The sequence below is a fragment of the Parus major genome, chromosome 3 (assembly GCF_001522545.3).
Source record: "Parus major isolate Abel chromosome 3, Parus_major1.1, whole genome shotgun sequence".
Classification (NCBI taxonomy): Eukaryota; Metazoa; Chordata; class Aves; order Passeriformes; family Paridae; genus Parus; species Parus major.
This window is the reverse complement of record NC_031770.1, coordinates 81,300,913-81,322,396: the sequence shown is the minus strand read 5'-3', so window position 1 is coordinate 81,322,396 and position 21,484 is coordinate 81,300,913.

Sequence of the window (21,484 nt, the reverse complement as noted above, 5' to 3'; positions counted from 1 at the left end):
AAGAAAAGAAAAGAAAAGAAAAGAAAAGAAAAGAAAAGAAAAGAAAAGAAAAGAAAAGAAAAGAAAAGAAAAGAAAAGAAAAGAAAAGAAAAGAAGAAAAGAAAAGGCTGAGAATGTTAATATCAAACTGTAATAACTTCCCTTGAAATAGTTGTAAATCTTGCTATCTTTTAACTCCATATAGTAGGCATAACATTAAATGAAATTAATATTGTTACTGCTTGCCCTATTCATATATTCAATAACGCAAACCTGCACTTTATTTGAAGCTATGTATAAATTTAATATACATACTATTACAACAAGGTCACTTTGGAGTAATCTGTTTGATTGATTCCAGGGAGGTGGTATGCAGAGGGAAAAAGTAATCTTGTATAGAAAACACACAATATCAACCTGAAAACAGCCTGTTTTCAAGTCAGAGTATATAAATGACAACTATTATGATTTTACTTATACCACACAGCCAAGCATTGTTGCAGCTTTACCAGTTATTTTCCATAATAAATTAAATTCTCTTCAAGGCTGGCCTTGCTGTATTTGTCACTCCAGTATCAGAGTACTTTACACACACAAAATCACCTCTTGGTTTTTGCCTTCAGATGCATTCTTGTACCAGCTCCACCACATTGTGCTATCAAAACAATAAGCTATCAATCAGGATGAAAACATCTTATGAAAAAAAGAAAGGACAAAGTAATATTCTCTAGAACATTTCTCCTCAGCACAATATTGCAAACAAACACTGTGAGGCAAGAGACAGCACAGAAAGAGAAATTTCCATTATAGTAGTATGAGTGTGAACAAGAGATCCAAGCAGGAAGCACAGGCTCCTTTGCTATGAGCCCTGTCCCATGCCAATATTTAGCTGGTGCTGGCCATCAATGTTTAGACCAGACAGAATAGGCTGATATTTAAATATTAGTATACTTGTGTTGCAACCTTTGTATATTCTAAATAGCCATGAAACTTTAACAGAATCCAAGGTACCAACATATTCCTCTCTTCTGCCTAGCAAGCAAAGGCCACTGGATGCTGGCTCAAACCCAGCAGAAGTGGAGCATCTCATCGGACAGCTACCTTATTTCAAAAGCATCCCAAGGGAAAAGGAAGTCATTACAACATCTCATAAATTGTACTGGCAGATATTTGATCCAACTATGAAAAAAAAACATGCTCATTGTCCTGACTTTTAATTTGGTCAACTGTCAGCTAGTAGATGTTATTGTAAATGTTGAGACTCTTTCTGCCTCTTTTCTCCTTACTTTAGCCCAAAAGAGAACTGTGGAGCAGGCAGCAGTTCCTCAGCACCCTGATGAGGTCTGTACAGTAGACAGTGTGATAACAGTGGTTGGGGACTGGGGAAACTGAACAAGGATTTGCTCCCTTCATTGTTTATCACTTATGTTGCGAAGTGTGTTATCACCCTGAGAATCAGGCCTTCAATATTGCTTTTACAAGTTCTAGCTACTTTCCCAGAAAAGTAAAAATAAACTTCGATGTTTATACATTCCATTAAAGATATACCTTTTGATGGAGGTCTCTCATGGCCAGTGCAGTTGGGAAGGTTGTAACCTGACTGTCCAATCCCTGGTCATGGTCAGAAACCTATAAATACTGAAAGAACAAGTAAACGAGGATTATTCTTTCACCACACCTCGAGCTGTGTCCGTGGGAATCATTTTGTGTCCAACAGTAACAGTGTGTTCATATATTCTGTCTTCTCTTAGCACTGGAAGGGGAAACAAAACTTCTTAAATCATCAGAAAATCCTTTTCCATCACTGATCAAAAAATGCAGTCGTATTTTCTACAGGACATAAGTACAAGAGGATCTGAGAGTGCCATAGTTAAGAGACGAAACAGAAAAGACAGACTTGGTGTTTGTGTTCTTTATTATGTGAGTACAAGCTGTCCTGTGTAGGTGAATTTTCTGTTGAGATCATGCACAAAAACACATGCATCAGGCCCAAGACTGCAGGTGGCAGTTCATCTTGGGCTACTTTCAGACTTGTACCTAGATCTACTTTTTACAAATGGAAGTTGTCAAATTGGATACCTCTGTGAGGAGCTCTCATAGCTTTCCTCAGTCCTTTTTTTGTGTGTGTCTCAACGCCTTCCACAAATTAGAGAAAACTTACCCTTTTTCTTTCTCGTATGCATAAAGCAGAAATTATCATATGTGTTCATACTCCATCCAGCATGACTGTCTCTGTTCTTCTTTACTCAATTGTACATTAGATTCAAAATCCCAGATTGTTTAGGGCTCATCCCTCCATCAACTTTTGATATGATATTGACCTTCCTGTACAAGCTGTGATGTGTAGAGGTTCTGTGGAAGAATGATACTACCAGAAGTTTCTTTTTATATTGTTGGTATCAACATTTTTAAATGTATGCCTTTTGGTTCCCCACGTCACTTCTTTGCTAACAGCAATTCTCCATCCACAACAATATTTTCCTGAAGAGCCTTGATTCAGCCTTTCTAGTGTGAGCATTTTTAACTGCTTCAAAAAGCTTTTAGACTCTTCAGGAAAGTCATAAAGCACTCAAAATAATCTCCCTCCTGCTTTTGAAAAGCATTTGTGGTGGACTAATATATTGCCTCAAACATGCTAATTACATCTGATAATGGTTGAATATTGCATTACAGGACAGGTGCAGCAAACTCAACAGCAGCACTCTACTTCTTGTGTTCCACCATGTTAATGAAATCAATAAATCAATGACATGTTCCAAACCTTGACTCGTCCCAGAAAACCAGAATGCTAACAAAATTTAACACATCCAGCTTAGAATTTCTCCCAGATGGATAGGTCTCTTTTCACGCTGGAAAGGTCTAAATTCTACTTTCAGCATAAAGGCAATCTTCCAAGATGCTGAGCATGCAATGGATCTGAAAGTACTCTTTTTTGGGAGACTATATTAATTTAGAAACAGGTACACTATTAAGATTAATGATAGGGGAAACAGAGTCCTGAGATGAATGATACAAGGAGCAGTGTGTTACAGAGGATAATTTTGCAGATAATAGGAAACAAAGAAACTTCAATTCAGAAAGTCAGGAAAGTCTGTTTCTTCTTTTCAGTATAAACATGCAGAAAATTTCAGTCTCCAGAGGAAAAAAGTAATATGAAAGGACTTAAAACTTTGAAATCTTATAGTCTTGACAATGAAGGCAAAATTAAGGCTAGCTTTAAAAAGTCAAAGGCCTCAATGACAGGAATTGGAGCTATACCTCCTTTGTCTGAGAATTGTGCAATTAAAGTGATTGACAATAGATAACCCTGTTCTCTATAGGGTGTGTACACCTTAGTCTGCAGGTAACATATATTTCTCCTCTGAGGTTCTGATATCCTTCCCTAATTGCTGTAGAATATACAGACATCAGTTTGATAAACCTAAAAGTAATCAGAAATAGCTGCTAATAGCCCAATCACTAAAACTAAAACTGCCTCTCTGAGAGGGGCCAACACATGGCCCACCTAGATTTTTAGTGTAAAATCTGGTCAGTATGCTGGATGACAATGTCTTTAAGGCAATAACCCATTAAGGGCTGCAGGCATTAGCCTAGCATGGGCTGCCATAGAAAGCAATGAGAGCAACCAAGGATCCCATTTCAATTGAACAAGGACCTGAACACCTCTTACAGTTAACAGAGGAGTGATGTTCCAGTTCTCTGGTCAGAGCCATTTTCATTTCATTACACTCTCTGCAAGGAACCTGTTTATGCAGAATTTAAGGAAATGAAGTAGATTCTTTGCTAAGGACTAAAGAGATGTAATGGACCATATCACAGAAAAACCTTCAGCTGGCTTTCTTAAATTTTTCCACTAGCTGATTGTGGTATCCCTAACCACTTGTTCTGACATCATGGCAGCTGCCTCCTACACATCTTCGACTCTGAAGAAGAGCTTTGAATCAGGTCAGCTAACAGCACCAAATGGTAATGTCTGAGATAAGGTCATTCAGTGTCTGTGAGGTCTTTGATGAATGAACGTGATTTATAGGTACAGCAGGCATTACCAGTTCCTGTTATCACAACGCTGCAACATTTTACAGTATTTATGATGCCTCTGTTGTTTTTTCCTATTTGGATGCAAACAAAGTGCAGCAGACATACCAAGAAAAAAAAAATAGATTTTACTTAGAGAACCTGATGTGACTGCATTGTAAATTTTCTTCATAGCTCAGGCATAGAAGTTCCTACGTGTTTCCCTCTATTTTTATTTTAATAACCTCTTTTATGTAGCATCCTTTAACCTTGAGTAAATCTGTCTAAGCATTTATTGAGGAATCTTTCTGTCTGCCCTGCCTTATGCAAAGTTATTCTGGAAACAATTTGTTTTGATGGATGTATACTGAGTATGGAGAGGCTTAGCAGGAAATGGGTTGGACAACTCTTACCAAATGAGTAATTGTTAGCAAAGTATAAAACAGACATTTTGGTCTGGAAGACCATACAAAATTCTATTTATATTAATCATTTTGTTTGTTCAGCACCTGAATATGTGAATTTAAAGGAATTTAGAAAAAGAAAACTCCCTGGCTTACTATGACAGTAATAGCAATTACCAGCTACTGCAATTCAGTCCTCACTATTTTGAAATGAGAGGTAACTAAAAGTTTTGTTTTTCCAATTGGTTTTTTTAAGGGTTCCTAAAATGCAGAGGTAAAACCTGTCATCTCTGGTGTTATTATGCAGCTTGGAAAAGTAAATGAGGTATTTTATTAAACCTTAGCCAACAAGAATATATCATTGCTGATGAATTATATGGATAAATATATTAAAATTTCTGTAAATTGTATTTTAAGAACATTCTGGCAAGATTTTGAAAAAGAGGGAAGCTTCTTGAGAGGGTCTGGAGATATAACTGTGACCTGATTCTGTTCTCTTGAAGACAAACAAGTAAAGCATATACAACAGAGGTAAAGAAACCATGGTAAAAAATCAAAAGCCTGACTTTGGTTTCTGAGTTTTACTTGTACTTTCGTTATTAGAAAAACTTAGGCACAGCACTTGTCTCTGTCAGCCACCTCAAAAACTGCCAACCTGATGCCAGTGGTAATCTGCGTAAGATACTACCTTTTGGCTGTCATTTTGTTCAAAAGACTTGGACTCTTACTAGCTAAACCAAAGACTCCTTAAAACAGAGAGCAAAAGGAAAGGAAGAAATGAGAAGAGAATAGGAAAATCTGGCTAAAAAAAAAACAAGAAAAAAAAAAACCAGAGCAGTGTTAGCTCTAGAACTTGTAATTTTCAAAGGGCATCTGGCAGCCAGACCAACCTGACAGTGATCCTGGTGTCATCTGCTCTCTCCCTTTAGGACTGTTAGGCCATGACATCCCTGAGAGTCAGAATGATAATGGCACAATTGTATTAATAAAGTGAGCTCTAGAGTCCCAGGCACAACTGTGAGACTTATTTGTCTTAGCTTCTTACCTTACTTGTATCCAAATCAAATTGATCATTCAGAATAGCCATCTAGTCATTATTTTGTCCACAAATTGACCCTCATTTTAAGTTGGGCAAAGAAGTTCATGAATTTCTGTTTTGGCACATCCCCTAGTTACAAGTACAATCTCAGCATTACCATTCTCCTGAAAAATGAAAAAGTTTTTGATTTATTAGATTAATTCAATTTTTCTGCTTTGGCAACTTTTTATAAACATTTCTCTATAAAGCGATCAACTGCATTTCTGTTACCAGAACAGCTCCTCTGATTTGTGTGCTAAATGCCTCTCCACTTTGCTGTACTTGGTATGCAAGAGAAGTGAACTGACTGGGACACAATTCCGTGTCTGGGAAGATGAAGAGTAATTAGACACTTTTTTCTGAACAGAGCTTATACTAAACCTCCATCTTACCTTTTCCTTAAGACTGTCCTCTAAAGGGCATCATGACAACTGAGATTCACTTTCCAAGACACAGCCCTGCTTGGGATGGGAGGCTTTGCATCGCCCTAGCTGGGAAAGAAACTAGGCTTTTAACATGAGCATTTCCACACTGATCCTCTCTCTTTCCCCAACATCTGTAAATTTATCTCCAAACTGATTTTGTAGGTTCTGACCCATAGCAATAAAATCAGCTTGGTGAAGATGACTTGTAAACTGCAGTTACAAAAAGTCTTAATTTATTGTATCCCTTGTCAGTGCATTGTTGTTTTAAAATTCTTACTGTGTCATACATATGCCAGCTAATAATATACAGATTCATATTAGCTACCTTAAAAATATATATGGCATTTTTACCCATTTGTAATAATGTCTTCCACTGCACAAAAAGCCTTTCTACCTAGGAGGTATAAGCAGAGACATTCAGAACCAAAAAGATAACCATTTTTCAGAGATGACAACGATAGTGCATCCAGACAAATAGAGACAATCCTGAAGATCAAGCATGAGATAAGCCCAAAAAAGGTAAAGACTTGCTCTGCATCAAAGCTCAGTCCAATTTCCTTCCATACTCTTTCTAGTGTTTGTCTAAATATAAATCTCCTGGGTTTCATTATAGAATCCTAAAATCTTAGAATATGCTCAGTTGAAAGGGACCCATCAGGATCATCAAGCACTTCTTGAACTCAGACAGGCTTGGTGCTCTGATCACTTCCCTGGGGAACCTGTTCCAGTTCCAAGGAGAGAGATTCTATACTTGATAATGCTCCCTCTATACTTGATCATGCTCCCAGTCTGTCTCTGAAAAGCATGAGAATTTTGAAAATTATCATATCAAGCACTGAAACATGCCACTGATTTCCTGCTGAGCTGCTATTTTTGCTCACCCTGAGCATCTATCTGATCTCCAGGTGCCCAAGTATGGGGCTTCACTTAATGGCATGAAACAAACTAAAAAGGACAACGATGGTATTTTTAATGTATAAAGGGTGTTTTGGTAGGAAGACCTAGTTCTGTACATTGTTATATGAGCTTTTGGCCTTCAGAAACACTCAGCGGTTTGGAGATCATAGGAAAAGAGACAAAAAGTGCAGCAGCCAGAAAGCTGACTTGATGTTTCTTATTGAGGGTGCTTTCAAAACAATTTCACAGAGGACATCAGTGGTATGGAGGAAAGGGGAAGGAGGAAGGGATGAAAGAAGAGAGAGGAAAAAAGGAGAAAGGAGATGGAGGAAAGGAAGAAGAAATGTCAATCCTTTCAGTGCTTGGTCTTGCTTCTCTTCTCTTGGACTGAGAATTTTGTGATTGTCTTAAGAAGTAACAGGGGAAAGACATTTTGTACATTCACCTGCAGGTAATAATATCCCTCTCCTTAAAAACAAAATACAGTAAAAAGCAGCCCAGATATCTTCCAGGTGCCAGTACTTGGGCTGTTTTCCTGTGCTTCCTCAAGCACTGCCTATCACTTGTCTTCTGCCATTAACAGAGAGCAGTGTGTAGACTGCAGAGCCCTTAATTCACACTGGGACCCATAATCATAGATCTCTCTTTCCCTTCAATGTCCTCCATACCCACTGCCAGGTGTAACATGTCTCTAGAGCATGTCACCAGTCTTACTTTGGGTTCATGCTCTTGTTTGGTGACCTGGAAGGGCTGATGCCAGGCCCAATGAGGCAGCTAAGCGTTGAAAGGTGGGTCACCAGTCAGAGCACTGCAGTAAAGAAGGACTTACAAGGTGGCAATTTCACAACAAGTCACAGCTTCTTGTTTTGCCCATTATTTGCCACACGGTTCAATGCTCCATCACCTCCCCTGCATATGCCTGCTCTCAGGAGGATGGGTTACATAGCTTCATTTTGGCATCAAGACATACTTGTCACTTTGCTGGCTAATCTAAATAAATGAATGTGCTCCTTTCTGTTCAGCTTTTTCTTCTTATTAGGGATATTATGTGGCAGACAAAGGTAAAGACTTGAGCTACTGCACCCCAGGAGTTCAGCTGCAGCAGTCTCAGCTATAACACTTGGACTGTCTTCACAATCATCTAGTGAATTAACACTCCAACTTGTCTCCCTTCAAACACACTTTAGCTACCAAATTTTTCCAGCTGTATGTAAGGTCACTGTAATTTATTTATTTTAGTCTCTGAATACTGCAGTACACTTTTTTCTTTATGTCACACTACTGCTCTCTGCTGCCCAAGTCTATTTCAGATCCACAGAACCATTTTACACCACCTAAACTTGAGACAGATCATATGTATAATGACTGAGGGTAGCTGGTTCCTCAGAAGCAGGGGACCTGTCAATGAGATGTTTGTCTCACCATGATTAATTGCTGTGAATTGCCCACAGAGATTTAAAATCATGATTAATTACCAGAAAATGCACAGAGACCTTAAAGACTAAATCTACTACTTGCTAAGCTTACCCAAGAGTTCCTGTGCGTCCTGCATCTGGGGATTGCAACACGCAATCTATTGATGAAACTCCCACAGAACATATGGCAAAATGTCAGCAAAAGGCTACATAAAAATAGCTTGTAGTAACTTCTGTGTCAATATGTGTAGATAGTCAATGGCTGAGGTGTTAATAGTCTTTAACTCCTGTTTTCTTTTACCTAGAAGGTACTAATTTGTTTGTAATTACATTGCTGGTGGTGCTTTTTTCATTTGGCCTGCTCAAAGACACAATAGTTACCAGAAGGTTAATGTTCTTTCTGAGTAAAAAATGCTAGATCTTATCTGTATAACAAATTTATTTTCTATTTTATTGAGCACAGAGGCTGAGGAGATTAATAAGCTTCAGTATTTTACGTTAAGCTTATTAAAGATCCAAATTTTAATAGGTTTGAAATCATCTTCTGAAATCCCACATTAAAAGAAAAGCTAAGAGCAACTTCTTTCCATTTCCTGGAAACTTTCCCAAAGACTTTTATCATTCACATAAAATCCAAAAACCACACCATATCATGTGGCAGGGAGGAGGTTGGTCAGTCCACCCAGACTTCTGCCACATTTGGGTCTTGCTGGATTCATGACAGCCTCCTCCCACCTTGCAGATGAGTGCTCATAAGCACACTCATACTTCAGCAGGTAGAAGCAATCAGGTGTTGTGCTGGGAGAGATAGGATGGGGAAGAAGATGTGGTAGTGAGATGCCTCTTACCTGCAGGAATAAGTAAGTAGAGAGTACCACAGACTATGTTAACCCCTACAGTTGGTGAAACCCCATCAAGAGCATGGTCATTTTGAATGAGGAAAATGTATTATACTAATCACTTCAATCCTTATTCAGTTTTCCATGCAAAACTTCACCACATTTTCAATACATTTCAGTCAAGAGCGCTGAATTAAGTCCTTTTAAAAAGTTTTGATTCTGTAACACTCAAAATTCTTAATGAGTTTTCTCACTGGGCTTTCTGTGAGTGAATTCCTTTCACCATTTCCTCATTGCCTTCTGCTAACTGCAGTCCATTTAACATAGCTTTACAATGTTGCTGTCCAGCATGTTGCAGTTAAAATCACTGGGAAGAAGAGGTGCTCTGAGAAGTAGGATTCCTTCTCAAGATAACTTACACAACTTTACACCAACTTATATAAAAACAAGAATTGCAGAGATCTTTGCCTACACACATACTAGGTCAAAGTTCTTGGTACAGAGTAATGGTATCCTTTAGTAGCAGGCACATTATGCACAGGGATTTCATCCTACACAGAAGTATGGTAGACACAGCAATTGTTTTCCTTTAGCAGACCTGTAACAGAAAGATCAAACAATTAGACCTGCTAAAGCTGAAAAAATCTCCCTCATTCCCTTGCCTCTTCAGAGCTTTTCACTTCCTACAAATTACAAACCTGGCTGAAGACAAGCTACTGAGAGAACATTGTGAGCATCAAATCTTTATTCCTTTGGGAGTTTATTAAAGAAGGAATGAATTTAAAGAATTTTAATGAAGAATAAAAGAGAGTATGATTCTAGTGGAAAGGAAAAACAACCATCAAAATTTGACCTGGGAACAACCCACTCTCTACTGTTTAGACGTTTTCACCAATATAATGTTTTTATTTCAGGAACTGCCATCGAAAAGGTTCCAACCTAAGCCTAGGAATGAAGTAACTCACCAGAGGGGTAGCTGTAAACAATGTTGTATATCTAAGTGGGTCCAAGACCGGGTATCCTGTCTTAATAAAGTAACTACAAGATGACAACACAGAGCTGAGCTAGGAGTAGAGAATTAAATAGAATATTTGAATATTCTAAGACAAACAGAAAAATCTGAAAATAATTACAATCTATAATTGCAAAGAAGTGATGCACTGGTACATTAATTGAGTAGGAGTTATATGTCCTTCTGAGAAATTCCTCCAGATTGTACCAGCCTGCAAAACTCAGGCATAGTAGCTGGAAGGCTGGCCTTACTACTCCACACCTAGCATTGTTACACATTGTTACACAAGCATTGTTTAAGTTGCAAATGCCTCTTTAAAATGCTCAGACTGTGAGAAAAATAAAACCAACAGATTGGCACAATGAAGTGCAACTGTGAGGAACAGCTTTTTAATAGGAGAGCACAGATGTTCTATGCACAATGGCTACGGTTTAAATTGAAAAGTGCTGTTGTTTGGCCATCATTTCAAATCACGATACTCTAAAGGAGAGTTTTCAGGACATACACACTTAAGGAGCACAAAGCTTAGGTAGAGCTAAATTGTTATATCTGCTCTGCTCCCAGTAAGTGAAAAGAAAATGGTTTTCATGTGCAAGAAAAACAAAATATGGGAAATCATAGTTGGCATATAAAGGGAGACCAGGAGTGAAAGACAAAGCGGATGGACAGCAGCAGCTTTCCATCAGCTGATGAGAACAAAAAAGAAAAAAATATTTTTCCCCAAATCTGGCACTACTGCAATGGGTAGGAACACAGAGCCACTCACTTCCCTGCAGCCTACAGGCTGGATGTGCACTGGCACTGGAACAGGAGGAAGAAGGAAAGAAATATGTACATCCAGTGCTTGTTTCACTAGACAGAGGTGCCCAAATCAGCCATGCCACAGCACTGCACAGATCCCCTCCTCTGCCACAAGACCACAGGGATCTTGAACAGCACTTGGGCTGCTGCTATAAGAGACCAAAGCCTGCCTTCCTGACAGTAATGTTGCCAGCAACCACTTACAGTGACCACTCACACTACTTTTATTTGTTCTGCACTTCAGAGCAACCTCTGTACATGCTCTGAGTTAGGGATGCTGTATTGGACCTCCCAGGTGTGGTGGTGACAGAAGTAATATATTTCATACTGATTTCAGACCAGCTGCATATGGCAAACCATCTCCCTTGAAGAAATAATAATAGAATCATAGATTGTTAAGGGGTTGGAAGGGACCTTAAAGATCATGTCCCCAAACTCCCCTGCCAGGGGCACCTCCCACTAGACCAGGTTTCTCAAGGCCTTACCCAGCCTGGCCTTGAACATTGCCAGTCTTGGGGCCCTCCACTTCTCTGGGAAGCCTATTTCAGTGTCTCACCACCCTAACAGTGAAACATTTCTTCACAATATCTAACCTAAATTTCCCCTCCTTCACTTCACTGATTACTACTGGTCCTGTCACTGTAGATCCTGAGAAAGGGTCCCTCTCTGGCTTCCCTGCAGGCCCCCTCCAGACACTGGAAGGTTGCTGTGAGATCCCCACACAACTTTCTCTTCTCCAGGTGAATAGTCCCAACTTTCCCAGCCTGTCTTCACAGGGGAAGTGCTTCAGTCCTCTTATCAGCTTCATGGCCCTGCTCTGGATTGGCTCCAACAGTTCCGTGTCCTTTCTATGTTGGGGGCACCAGAACTGGACACAGTAAAATCCATTACATATCAGATAATTATTTCCAGAGTTGAAAATAGCCCAATAGGCTCCCCTAATCTGTTTCACCAGCACTTGCTTACACTAATCGTCCAACAGAAACAGGGAATTCCAATTAATGAGCAATAAATATGATTTTTCATACACATTATCACTATAGAAAAAAACTGGGTTAGAAAAATCTGAAGAGTCATGATAAGATGATAAGACAACTACTGTGAAAAGAAATCCAGGTGTATTCTGATTGCATAAAAACTGTCAGATTTATCCCATGGCAAATCATGGGAAAAGAATTGCCAATCAAGAGCCACTTTTTTCTCCAGACAGCAGGGAAGAGGGGGATAATATGTAGAACCGATAAGAATTTTCACTGGTCAGGAAAAATACAGAAAGCAGAAAAGCCCATTTAATTTATATTCTTCAGGATAATGCAGATCTCCTTTACACCTTTCTTTTGCTTATCTCTTTCTGCTCTCTCCTTTTACCTTCTTTACACAGCTGTCAATTTGGGAGAGAATGAGTCAAGATGCTCTTCAAAAAATTTGATCCCACAGAAGATATGGAAAATGGTCAAAAAGCCTTGGCTAGAGAAGAAGCTCTGGCTCCCACTCCTCATACACATACTTTTACCACTAGACAATGTGGAAAAGGTATGGTGCTGGAGGCAGAGGTATCTGCACCACTCAGGAAAACTCAAAGCCTGACTTAAAATACAGTCATAGATTTTTGTTGGTTTTTAAAGTTGGCTCATAAAGCTGTGTTTTATAACATGCATTAAGTGAAGCAGAAAACAAATCATGGGTTCTTGTGGGGAAAAGAATGTTATCATGGGTCTATAACAGAATTTTGCTTTTAAAATATTTTTCTGTCACTATAACAGAAATCTCTTTCTATCTTGGCTACAATTCACATATTCACATTGCCGGGAAGATCGCTCTCCCTGCTATAGAATAGTCAGGAACTGGGTGAAAAGTAACTTTATGAGATTCATTAGCAGAGAGAAAAGAGAGACTGGGCAGAATACCAGCTAATATTATTTTGGTTTTGAAGTGTGCATACACCATTGCATGTGTCCAGCCAAATTGTTCTTAGAAACAAGTAGATGTGACACAATAAATAACACCATTCTGTTCTGGCCTAAACTATCTACACCTAAATGGTCTGAGAAGCACAAACAGAAGGAACAGAGCTGACTAACTTCTGCCATTAAAGTAAGCATGCCACCATCCTCAGTACTTCCAACATTTCAGCTTTTTTAGCTGCAGAAGGGTTGCCTAAGCTACACCAGTGCGCAGAATTTTGCATTTCTATTAACATTCCTCTGGCAGGCAGAGATCTTGTTAAGGTTCGTTAATCTTTAATTATGTTTTTAAAACCCTGTAGCAGCAGTAAATACCAGTAGTTTATAGTCAGCTGTGAGAAGTAATATTAACCTCCAATCTGCATACACCAGTCTGCTCCTGTACATTAAGCACCTAGCACTGTTCACCTTCTCTACCATTTTGCCTTGCACACAATTTACATCATCTGAGTACTGTAAATTGGCGTTTATACATAGGACTCACAGCCTGCATATGCACACAAAATCAGGGCTAGAGGGTAACAAGGTAAGGAATAGTAAAGATTAGAATAAGAAATGGAGGCAAATGAGAAGGAAGACAGACAATACAGTATGGAGCAGCTCTGGGGAGCTAAGGGAGAAGAGATGATGCTTCAGCCAAGTCCCTTTGTATAACCCACACTCATTTATAACTTGAATGGATGAATAAGCAAGTATTTTTCCTTCCAGCTATCCTGCTAGCTGTAAGTGTGAAAATATGATAAACATCCTCTCCAAAATGTGTTCCTTGTTTCTCATCTTCTACTGTGTGCAAAAACTAGTTAAATTCATTTTAAAATACTTCTTGGCTGAGTTCTTTAGTCTCTTCAGATATGGGAGCAGAGACTTAATCACTGTTTGACTTCCAAGCTGGTTTTGTCACTTGATTTAAACATAATTCTCAGAAAGCTTAGTCACTGTAAGATCCAAATTTATGAGACATCAAGCACCATCTTTGAGCCTTAATGCCCTCAGCTGCCTTTGTCTTCTGAAGGGGCTTAGAATAAGGTCCTGAAAAGCAATCGCTAAGAAGTCATGCCTAAATACTCTTCAATTAGGGCTTGATCCCACCGGTAGTTATGTGCTGGAAGTGCAGAAACCAAGGGCTGGTGCTGAATACTTAGTGTTTGTTTAGTGCCTGAGCAGTGAAGCTCGATAACAGAGTGAGCAAATGCAAAGAGAGGAGAGAAAAAAGCATCTGGCAATATAGCCAAATTTGTGCAGCCTCGTGCTGAGTCTTGCAGAGGAGGGGCACACGGGCATGCCCAGCATGAGCTGCTAGGAATGAGACAGTCATGACATCAAACTCAAGTGAGGAATTTCAGGTGCTGCCTGTGTGACAGAACCAGCAGATTACTCAAACATGACCACATCAGAGATGAATCCACAGTAATGACACAGTAAAGACCAGAAGAAATTGAGGGGCCATTTTTTTTCCTAATATTCAACAGTCTGTTGACCCTGTTCATGCACTAGACAGCATTTATGCTGTTCCAGGAGATCACTACCTGTGCTGGGCTGCAGCAAAGAAGTCTCCCCAGCAGCCCTGCAAGCACCTCGGTGCTGCTCTCCTGCCAGTCAAGATCCTGTGTTTCTTCCTCATAGATTGGCCTGGGAGGGTGAAACAAATACAAATACCGTCAGAAAAACTGGTTTTATCCTCTTCTGGTATTTTCACTCTCATTTTACCATAATTTTCTATGCCTGTTTAGCCTGGAGGTTTAAGGAGGAGCATTTGCTGAAACAGCAAATTCTTGTACAAGTTATAGACTAAGAACTTGTAGAAATTATTCAATGCATAAGGAATAAATTAAAAGGAATCAGATAATTAGCAAACAGATTACAAATTACATAAGTGATCAGGTCTCCCTAGCAGTTCTGACCTTGGAATGGCTACTGGCTGTTTCACACACATTAACCGAATCTCCCACTAGCTCCAGAGACCTCACCACAGTCATTGTGATGTCCCTTGGGAGCTCTTTCACCGCCATCAGACCCCATTAGCTCCAAGGACATTCAGTGCAGGCCAGCTGCCTAACAGGGAACAGTAGTGACAGTGGGACCAGCATGGTTTCTCTGGCAAGGCCCAGCCCCAGAACCTCCGTGAGGCTATCAGGCCCAAGCTGGGGCAACAAGGCTAGCCCAAACCCTATGGCTACCACATCAGTTAACAGACATGGGTTAAAAGCTCTCAGTTTTTCAGATTTCTCACAAACTCATTGAGAAATACAGGTAAAATTCATTTGTGCTACTTAGCTCAGCTGGAGATTCTGTCAGCATGACCTTCTTACTATTCCCAGATGAGTTAGACTGTGGGAGCTACTAACTGCCCTCCTTGTAGTCACATGAGAAAAGCTGTCTTTGGTCAGATTAGCCTCAATATTGAATAAAAAAAGTTTGTCTGTGATTCTTGTCTGAAAGTCAGCCATCAGTTAACCTCTTTTGGTGTCCCTAATAAAGTTGAGTATACCTATACCAATTTATATCACTGGAAAGGGAGTTCAATTTCCCTTCAAACTCCAGTACCTCCTCTAGGAGTTCATGACTAATATGTTCAACATCTTCTTTCTAAGCTGCATAATTACTCTTCTTTCCACACTTCATATGTCTTCTGCTTTCAGAGACAACTTTTGTCTCTCAGAGCTGCCCTCGGTGGAACTCACCAAATGTCTTCAGACGCCCTCTCTGTCAGCTGCCAAGCTGCCCTTCTCTGCCTCTGAAACTTTCTCCTGGGGATTTAATTTGCGAAACACAGCAAGAGGGGAAAGCAGCCACTGTGGTGCCAGTGGGAGAGATTTGATCTCTACAGGACTTTGGTATCTGAGGACATCCAGGTACCTGGAGGATGCCCTGAGGATGTCCTTCAGAGAGGGCATCCATGGACCTCACACGTATCTTTAAACATCAGGTATGGAAAACAAAAAATATATGGATTTCAACTGGGATTTAACTTCTGTTTTTACTTTAGGGGATTGTTCTAATCCTTTCAAACTACTACTGGTGCCAACAAGGACAGAGACCAGTAAGCATTTCCCAGTGGTCATCTTTTTCCTGCATTGACTCTGAGCACTTTCATCCTGTATGTATGTTGTACCACATGAAAGCGACCATTCTCCTCCAAATGAGCTGGCATCTTTACTCCAGCTACCCTGGGAATCTCTTTAGCCCACTGCAAATAGAATGGAAAATGAAATGTCATCACCTGGCTAGATGGAGAACAGCAGTCCAAAAATATTAGTCTGGTGGCAACCAGTGTCATCTAGAAGGTCTTAAGCCTGGCTTTCAGGGTAAATACCTAAAGCTTCTCATGAAAGGAAATTGCAGAAAGGTCCACCAATTTTCAGAAAGCTCTAATTTGGTTGACCCACTCTGGCAAGTGTTTTAGGTTACAAAACACAGTGAGATGCCAATATTTCCCAACCACTACAACCAGGGTTTTTTGTTGGCTAACCAAGGAGACTCTCAACTCAGCATGCTCACTGTTTTCAGATACCCTGCTTTATCATGTGTTATGGCAAGGTGCCCAGGCACCCCACATGACAAAGAGAAGGCACCCCAATGGGTGTCAGCACATCTAAAAGTCAGGAATTGTCCTGCCCTACACAGCACTGCTGGGGTAATTACATACCATAGAACACCATGCCCAATATATAAACTGGGGGAGTTTATTTGCTGCTCAGGGACAGGCTGCACACCAGTGGGTGGTGAGCAATTGTTTTGTGCACCACTTTCCTTTCTTGGGTTTCATCCTCTCTGTATTTTTATCTCTCTTTTCATTATTATTAATTAGTGTTATATTTCACATTATTTCAGTTATTAAACTGTCCTTATCTCAACCCATGGGTTTTATGTTTTTTCCAATTCTCCTTCCCCTCCCACTTGCAGGGAGAGGCAGTGAGGATTGTCTGTGTGGTACTTAGTTGCTGGCTGTTATTAAACCATGACAGGAGTCAGCATGCCTGCTGTGCCCTGGCACACAGCCTCAAAATGCTGGCAACTCAGGAGCTGCTATCGAGCTGTGGGTCAGCTTTTGTTTGCCTGAGCAGCATGTATTCACTGGAGCTGCATCAGCCTGCACCTCACTGTGTGCTGATAAAAAAATCACGATGAATTATCCAGTTCATTTTGGCTCTGTGTAGAGCTATCAAGACTCTCAATATGCAAATGGGTCTTGTTTATCATGTGATAGATACTATGTAATGTAGCACCTAAATTACGCTGAGTTTGCAATGCCATCTGGTTTCATCTTTCATCATATTAGAGGATCACTATGTTATATTTGACCTGAAAATTGGCACAGGAATAGAGCAGGTCTATGGATGCAGTTTGAAGTGGTAAGCTCTGCTCACTCACATGAAGCAAGCAAGTTTCAGACAAAAAATTTCTTTTCTCCTCTTCAGATCTGGAAAACAGCAAGTACCCAGTAGGCCACAGCAAAAATCTAGTATTATGCACAGGTTTACCTGGATGTAGAGTCAGGTGACACTGCCATAGAAGGAGTGTCCATTCAAATTTTCTCATGTGACAGAAAAATACTGACATAGAGTAGAAGGCAAGCCAGTGAACATTCAGAGGATCAGTCCATAAATACCAAGTAACTTTTGGTTTGATAGGATCTTAAGATAAAGAAAATATTTTCATTAACTTTTAGCAAACTCCAAGTCTTCCCATTGATGCCAAAAATCTGATTTTTACTTTTAAATATTCTTCACATATACTTGTAGATCTCTAGCTGATTATGGTATAATTATAGAGTTTTGTAGCTAAGATTTTACCCACCCTGAAAGAAAAAGCACATTCCTAAAGGCCTCTCTCCTATCTTGCTTCCTCTGGAAACTAAGGACAAGCCACTCTGTCAAGACATTTTCTCATAAACAAAAGGGGGGCTCCAGAAAAGGGTTGGACCAAGGGGGAGAATTACCTTATCACCTGTGCTTCTAACTGGGGACTCTGGGCAATTATGCTAATTTGCTGAGCTTATAAAACTGTGTTCAGCCTATATCATGTGAGAATTTTTCCATACTTGTTCCTGGAGGCCTCCAATTACAGAGAAGATTTTATATAACTGCCTCTATTAATAGTGTCTTGAAAGTGTGTTGTTTCATGTTTAGATCTTTGTGGCATCATCGAGACTTCAAAGAAATGATGGGCTAATGTATTTTTTTTTATTGGTAGTGCAAAGATGCTCAAGGGATTTGACCATTTCTCCTTGTTTCTACATTTGACTCAATCAGCCAAAGCATTTTCTTGAGTGTAAACTCCTCTTGCAGACCAGCTCTATGTCTGTCTGATTAAACTACAGAATAATAATTCATCATTGTCTGTCCATTCCCACTTTACTGACTGTCTAATTAAAATTATTTTTATGCCCAAAGATAATTGCTTTCTTCTATTATTATTCTGAAATGTTAATATAATCTAGCTCACCAGTCTCCGTGTCTACCACTAGAGACAATAAATAAATTAGATACAGAAAAATGATGTTTAAATAATATTATGATTGAGTCATAAAACTCTAATAGCACAGAAATTTCTGTTAAGACCACAGAGTGTTGCCAAAGAGATTTGCTGTACATATGGGTGGTTGTTTCTCAGAGTCCCAGAAAAGGCACCCTGGGTGCTTCATTAGCAACACATTACTGGCCTCATAGAGTCAAGTGAAACAGAAAATCATTTTATAATGGTCATTATTTTTAATGTCAGTACTTACTGACAGTCCTTATCCTGCAGCATCTGAAATACATGGATCAGAAGATGTTGACAAATGTTGGCTCTTCAGTGGAATTTTCTTGCCTTAATTATCTTGTTAGTTAATAAATTGTTTAAAAATGGTTTTGTTGGCCTAAAACAATGAATGGCCTTTTGAGAAAGATAGTTGCACCATATTAATGCCCTCTGAAGACAGAAGTAGAAATCAAAATTAGAATTGCCACAAATAAGCTATTTCTGTAAAGAGCAATCAAGTCAATATAAATATTGGATATTTTAATTTTAAATATCCAGAATATTTTTTCTCTTCCTTATTGGCTTTTAGATATCACCACCAGGCCATACTCAATATGTCACTATTTCCTACCTTCAGCACTTTTTCTGTGGTGTGTTTATTCTGGTCCCTAATCAGTCCCAAGCACATGTGAGCACATACACACATGGGCACACGCAAGGCCACTGACTGTAAATGCATTTGGGGCTGGTCAGATACATCTCATTCGGCCTCAAAAGCTACAGTGTGCAGATCATGAACAGTAAACTTCAAAAGTTTCCATGCACTTTCTGTCTGAAATTTTACCCTAAGTTTTTAATGATAATTGCATCAGCTGCCTGATTTCAGCAGGCCTTTTCAGATCAAAGTGTATAAAAGAAGGGCAACAAACACATTGACCTTACCTGAGACACATGTTGAAAATTTTCCATCCTTGCAGACTGGACTTCAGATCGTCGCAACAACCAATATCATTATCACCCAAATCCCTCTCCTCCTTCTAGCCCTGATCCATGTGTTGGGGATTGCTGTAAATTTCCATAACATCAAAAAAACTTCAGACTCTGCCTTACATCTCCTCCAAGCTGGTCCCACAAGCAGAAATTTTATTTTGTTAAGATCTCTTGAGATACCAGAATAAAGCATGAGAAGTTTTAGGTCTGTAAGTTACTTGAGGTTATTTTCAGATATTTTTATGCTTTACTTTCAACACCCTATAGTTAAATTCATACCAGCTATAGCAACTTGGTTTTAAAAAATAAAGGCAATGAAGAGTAATGGCAGATTCACAGGAGATTTTCATATCTTGGTGTAAAGGTAATTTGTTGACTCAGGCTAAGACCTGGGAACACCAAGCCATGCTGCTGTCTTCCCTTCCCAACCAGTGGTCCTGTGGATGCAGGTGGTACTGAAATGACCCTCCATGCAGTGCTGTCCATCTCATTCCCATCAGTTTTCTGTCAGCATGATGAGCTTCAAAAATAATTTTGTCTCCTGAAAGACCTGAGTGTCCCATCCTTGTCTCTTGATTCTTTATCCCTCATATGGCCACATCAAGCTGTGGGCTCAGCCAACTCAAAATCGTTTGACACATTTGCCAAAATAAATTCCACAAGGTCTTTAGACGGCATCAAGACACCAAAGAAAATGTAGGATGCAGCAATTGTAATGTCTTTTACAACACAGACTTTTTTTCCTTAAGTAGGACTCTATTTACTTTGCATGAGAAAAAAGGAAGAGATCTCTTGGGAAAATTGTACCATATTTCTTTTTCATCCCAGCATCATCTGCCTCTAAATCTAAATGTTTTGGGGAAAGGTGTCTGAATTTAAAAACAAGGGAAAATCCCCTTAAGATTTATCTGACCTTTTTCCTCTCATACCTTGCAGGGACTTCAGATCATTTCCCACTGCTGGAATCATCCATGTGGACACACCACTAAGCCCATCTGCTCCTTACATTAAGTCTGTGCTGCTTCATGAATGCACTATAATAATCTTTAATTAGTATAGATTACAGCTAGGTATTCCTGATATCCCCTTTAGCTTAAAGTATATACACTATTTTACGTTCCCTCTTAGTACCAAGAATCTGATGTGTTCATTGCTGAAAACCTTCACAGGCAAAAAACCAGCAAAACAAAAAATACAGACAAAATAAATGAGACAAAGCACTTGGTGTGAGAAATCAGATTCAACTTTTCAACTCCAAGACCTCCAGTAGTAATAACTGAAGCTAAAGAAGACAGATCACATAGAAATAAATCCGTCTTCCTTAGTAAATGGAGAGGAAGTTAATGAATGCCTTATTTTCAAAATAAACCAAAAAAAAGTTGGAAGAGCTCTACCTTTACAGTAGTTTGTAGTCCAAGGTTTGATTTTCATAGTAGACAGTCTTCTGGCTGGGAAAGCGTTATTATGTGATTTCATCTATATAATATTTATCATGGAAAGGATGCTGACAATGTCTTTCTATTTATTAAATCTTTACCATGATAGTATACAAGACAGGGAGTCATTCAAATGGTAATTGAGACACAAAGAAACAAAATCTTGCAAAGCTTACATGGAAAGTTTATCAGATTAGAACCTTTGAACTACAACCCAAACCACAGTTCTTTCCCCTCCTCCCTGATTTGCATGAATACCTGATTAAGGCAACCTTTGAAAATGCCTTGAAAAATCAGGACAGACATGAAACCTAATGTTGAAATGGGATTTTAGGTTTTAGTTTTTTCAATTCTAATAATTCTAACTAATTCTAATCTGCAGTTGCTTTGTTTGCCGTTTAAGCCTCTATTTTATAGGGCACGTTATCCTTATTAGTCGCTGACAGTAGAAGAAGCTCTTGATGGAAGATACATGCATACACACCTAAGATATGTGGGATTATATTTCTTGCTGAACACCTTTTCTGAAATCTAGGATCAAGCATTCTGCCATGATGACAGAATAAAATGTGAAGTTTACACAAACAAATGCTGGACAGTTTGCAGAAAGGAAAATTCCAATATATTGGTCCAATCCTGTGGAATTCTTTCAAGCTTTAGCCTGTAAAATACTGCTACTTTGGGGTTATAGAACCTACTTTGTGTATTACTCTAAAAAAAATTCTGTAAGATTCCATTACCAAAAGCAGGACGATAAATATGGAGAA